The sequence below is a fragment of the Triticum dicoccoides genome, chromosome 7A (genome assembly GCF_002162155.2).
Source record: "Triticum dicoccoides isolate Atlit2015 ecotype Zavitan chromosome 7A, WEW_v2.0, whole genome shotgun sequence".
Classification (NCBI taxonomy): domain Eukaryota; kingdom Viridiplantae; phylum Streptophyta; class Magnoliopsida; order Poales; family Poaceae; genus Triticum; species Triticum dicoccoides.
The window spans coordinates 234,060,608-234,066,416 of NC_041392.1; positions in this window are offsets into that span (position 1 = coordinate 234,060,608).

Sequence of the window (5,809 nt, forward strand, 5' to 3'; positions counted from 1 at the left end):
TAGAAAGCCAATCCATCCCGAGAATAAGATCAATATCCGAGTTACCAAGAACCATTGGAGAAGCCAGAAACTTGAAATCACCCATCAAGATAGAAATATCCGGAACCATCATACTAGAACTCAAACGCTTAACCGGAGAGACGACTTGCATAGGTCTAGGTAAAGCCTTAGTACTAAAATTGTTCTCCGATGCAAATGGGAATGACATGAAGGAATGCGATGCACCAGAGTCAAAAAGTACTTTTGCAGGAACATCGTTAACATGAAGGTTACCCATGATCACATCTGATGAGTCCTCTGCCTGAGCTGCATTCATCAAGTTGACCTTGGCGTGCTTGGGCTTATGCTTGACCACAGCTGTACTTGCCGATCTAACAGGAGGAGGAGGAGGAGGAAGACGCCTCTGGTTGAAACACTTGTTGGCATAGTGACCCTTCTGTTGGCACTTGTTGCACGTGACCTCTGAAAGCGGATGGTGATACGGAGCACTCGATCTTGGAGCTTGAGACGAAGTCTTGTTCTGAAAGCCAGGGTTGGGTGGGTGGGAAGAACCATTGCCACCTTTGTTCTTCTGCTGATACGGCTGACGGAACGGAGGAGGAGGAAGCCAATACTTCTGCTGCTTGGCCACTTGAGTAGAGGAAGAAGGAGTAACATCTCTCACTCGCTTCTTGGAAGCATCACACCTCAACTGAGCAGCCTCTTGCTTCAGTGCCATGTTGTAGAACTCATCGTATCTCAAAGGCTCAAAGAGAACAAGAGCAAGCTGGATTTCTTCTCTGAGACCACCCTTGAACTGATATATCATGCTCTTCTCATCAGGCACGTCCTGCTTGGCGAAGAGGGCGAGCTTCTGAAACAACTTGTTGTAGTCATAGACAGACAAAGAGCCTTGCTTCAGATTGCGGAATTCCTCATGCTTGCTTTCAACCACGCTCTGAGGAATATGATGAGCTCGGAAATCTCGACGGAAATCATCCCAAGTGATAACACGTCCACCTCTGGAATCCTTGTACTGCTGGAACCATTCTGCAGCTTGATCTTTGAGTTGGAAGGAAGCGAACTTGACAAAGTCCTCAGGCCTGACGTTACTGTACTCGAAATGCTTGCACAGATCCACTAGCCAATCGTCAGCATCGGTTGCCTCAACACAATTGCTGAAAGTCTTTGGCCCGTTAGCAAGGAACTGGTTGAGTGAAGCAAAGTGATTCTGATTGTTGCCTTGATTCCCTTGGTTGCCTTGATTGCGCTCTTGAAGAATTTGCATGATCAACTGTGTGTTTGCATTGGTTGCGGCCATCACAGCTTGCCATGCCTCCAGAGGAGGTGGAGGTGGTGGCGGATTAGGATTCAGAGTCGTGCGCGTTGGAGGAGCCATCCTGAAGAGGTTGACCACCATTAGCACATTGATAGACAAGTATTGAAGCTAAATCCAACGGAATGAAAATTGCAACATATAGTCTTCACATCCGAACAAAATGAACAAATGCATTCCTCTTGAAATGGTCACATATCCATAAATTGAGAAGCCACTTAGAATTAAGGTAGAGAAATAAATCAACAAGGTACGGATCAAGAACGAATAATCGGTAAGAAATCCCAATCTCATACCAATATCCATGGAAGAAGAACTAGAGCTACTAGAATTCCCACCTATGAAACTCCTGAACCTTTCCGGTTTTGCAATCAGGTGTTGGGGATATAGGGGAAGCATAATATCTCACCCAAATCTAGCAAATCCTACATCCAGCTGTATCCATCCTTCAACACATAACCAAGAAACCTTCGGAAACCATCTACCTCAACCTTTGAAAAGCATGCGTTATACAAGTTATGGCGATACTCCCGAACTCCCGCCCCAGTACTGGGTGGCGTCGAGGTTATCTCACCAACGAACTGCATAAAAGAGATTTTCGATGTCAGCGTACTAAACTCAGGTATTCCAGAACTGCAACGATAAAATTATGATGACAACACCTCAGAGCTCAACTCCCCAGGACACTTCCACTAAACCCCTGACAGGAGGCACCAAGACAATGTTCTCATCATAAAACCATCGGAACGATTCCAAGATACCCGCGTGATCCTAAATTTTTTTTTAGTGAAATTTGAGAAGAGAAGGGTCAAAACTCTACGTCACGATGCCTTACCAGAGCGATGAGGAGACTAGGAAGTAAAAAGAATTCCTAAACTCTCCGATATATAATTCCTAAATGACTCAAAACATTTTTCTAGACACAACTCGGCCGCTAAGAACGATCAAGCAATGGGGCTCCTAAGGTCGGGGAAGGCTCTGATACCAACTTGTAACACCCTCGATGCGACTATATCTCCCACGTGTCGAGGCATGACTTAGAGGCATAATCGCATTGAAGGCATATGTCGCAAGTTAGGCAATCTTCACAACATCCCATGTAAAATAATTCATAGAGGGGAGATAACATAGTTGGCTTACACTCGCCACATTAATCAAGTACATAAATAACATTACATCATCCAAACACTCATGGCCCGACTACGGCGCCAAAATAAAATATAACCCAACATGCGACAACGGTCCCGTTCACCCCCAACTGGGCACCACTACTGATCATCTGGAAAGGAAACATAGTAACGTTGAGAGTCTTCGTCGAACTCCCACTTGAGCTCAAACGCGTCTCCTGTAGCGGAATCATCAGGCCCTGCATCTGGTGTAATAGTAATCTGTGAGCCACAGGGACTCAGCAATCTCGCACCCTCGCGATCAAGACTATTTAAGCTTATAGGTATGGCAAGGTAAATATAAATGGAGCTGCAGCAAGCGACTAGCATATATGGTGGCTAACCTATTCGCAAAAGAGAGCGAGAAGAGGAGGCAAAGCGCGAGCGAGAAACTAGAGAACAACCTGCGCAAACATTACTCCAACACCGTGTCCGCTTCCCGGACTCCGCCGAGAAGAGGCCATCACGGGTAACACACTCAGTTGATTCATTTTAATTAAGTTAAGGTTCAAGTTATCTACAACTGGACATTAAGAAATTCCCATCTGCCCATAACCGCGGGCACGACTTTCAAAAGTTCAAATCCCTGCAGGGGAGTCCCAACTTAGCCCATGACAAGCTCTCACAGTCAACAAAGGAATAGACCTCCTCCCAAGACGTTCTGATCAGACTCGGTATCTCGGTTCTTCAAGACACTTCAACAGGTTAAAACAAGACCAGCAACACCGCCCGAATGTGCCGACAAATCCTGATAGGAGCTGCACATATCTCGTTCTCAGGGCACACTCAGATGAGACATCCTACGAGTAAAACCAACCCTCAAGTTGCCCCGAGGTGGCCCCGCAGTCTACTCGGTCGGACCAACACTCAGAGGAGCACTGGCCCGGGCGGGGGGGTTAAATAAGATGACCCTCGGGCTCCGGAAACCTAAGGGAAAAAGAGGCTAGGTGGCGGATGGTAAAACCAAGGTTGGGCATTGCTGGAAAAGCTTTAATCAAGGCGAACTATCAAGGGGTTCCCATTATAACCCAACCGCGTAAGGAACGCAAAATCCGGGAACATAACACTGATATAACGGAAACTAGGGCGGCAAGAGTGGAACAAAACACTAGGCGAGAGGCCGAGCCTTCCACCCTTTACCAAGTATATAGATGCATTAAGAAAACATGGCAATATAATGATATCCCAACAAGTAAATAAATGTTCCAACAAGGAACGGCCTTCAATCTTCACCTGCAACTAGCAACACTATAAGAGGGGCTGAGCAAAGAGGTAACATAGCCAATCAACGGTTTGCTAGGACATGGTGGGTTAGAGGTTTGACATGGCAATTTGGGAGGCTTGAAAGCAAATGGTAGGCATCATAGCATTGGCATAGCAAAAGAGCGAGCAAACTAGCATAGCAAAGATAGTAGTGATTTCGAGGGTATGATCATCTTGCCTGCACAGTTGTCAGAGTTGACTGGATCCTTGAAAGCAAACTCAACGGGCTCCTCGTTAGCAAACTCGTCTCCCGGCTCTACCCAAACAAGACAAACAAGCAACAAGGACACAATCAACCACGTGCAAGATCTCAAACAATATGATGCAATGATGATAAGCTATGCGGGACGCGATGCGGGATGCATATGCAAGATTTAACAAGGAAAGCATGATCCTGGCCTCAACTTGGAAATCCAAGTGTGCCACTGGAAAGATGAGATGAAATCGCTTGAAAACGATATAAAGAACGCCGGAATCGGAGTTACGGTTTGGAAATGGCAAGCGATTCAAATATGACACCGGTCTGCGATTTACAGCAAGTAGCCATCTAAATGCAATGAGATGAACATGCTACAACACCCAAACATGGCAACAAAATACATGGCAAGGATGCATTCAAGATGCTTAACAAAAGTCTAGCACTGAGCTACGGCCAATTCATCCATTAACAGGTTCAAACAAGCATGGCAAAAATGCATATGAAAAACAGATCTCAGATTTAGTGAAATTAACACTTGTCTGGAATTTCAGATCAGGTAGCACTCTTCGGAGCAACAAAACTACATGCTACAGGACCTGAACATGGCAAAGTAAAGTATGACATGGAGCTACTCAAATAGCTTAACAAAAGTCCCTTAGCGAGCTTGAGCTAAAAGGGATCAGAAAATACAATTGCAAGCATGTGAACATAGCCAAAACATAATCAGATCACATACTTAGTGAAAACTGGCACATGCTGAAACATAACTCAAGTAGGCATGTTTACGAGCTCGATGCACTCACTACGGTGCAAGTCATGGCAAGACAAGCATACACCCAACAAGAAGGCACAAAATTCAAGCTAGACATGGCAAGAACAATAACATAGCATGCACAGATCAATTACAACATCATCGGCAAAATTGCAAACAAATTGACAATCTGCCCAGATTCACAAAGCAGCAAAAGTAGAGCTCGATTGACTCAAGCTAGGGTGCTCCATAATTGCAAACAAATACATGGATGGATAGAGCACTACAAGATTAACAAAACACCCTTACTGATCATCCTCAAAAGAGGCACGGATCATTAGGAAACAACATGAACATATGGCCATATGAGATAAACAACTCAAGGACTTAGTGGAATTGCTAAGTCCCTGAAAACAGAATTACTAAGTGCACCACTTTGCAAGCTTGTGCTAGACACCACACACATCAAAAAAATACATGGGTTGCACCTCTGGAAAGATGACAAAACCCTTAACAAAACATATGTAGAACAACAGGGTATATCATGCACACAATAATCATGGCAAAAATGACAAAAACCTAAATGGAGCAGCAGATCTAACAATTAACTCAAATAGCCCTATTCTAACAGCATTTCTGGCATCAAGATGAACTCAAATGAAAATGATGCAATGGAATGAAATGATGTACTCTCTGAGGTGAACATTTTGATATGCTATACGCCCAAATCGGAGTTACGGATGCAAAGTTACGAGGCTATGAACAGGAGCACATGGACTGGAATTTCGAGGACTTGGTAGAAAAATCAACCTCCGGATCTAGGGTTTGCACGAGTTTCAAAGTTGGCTGGAATCACTGTAGCGGCCGGAGTTTTGCCGGAGGTGATCGGATCCGAGGCAAGAGGGGCCGGGGGCGCCGGATCCTCGCCGGAGGAGGGAGCTGGCGGCGGGGGCGGCGCGCTGCGCGGCGGCGGCGGTGGACGGCGGGCGAGGCGGCGCGGCGGCCGGGTGGGCGAGGCGGCGGCGGCTCGGCGGCGGGGCAGAGAAGGAGGCGGCGGGGCGCGCGAGGAGCCCAGGCGACGCGGGGCGGCGAACGGGCCTCGGGGGGCCGGGGTG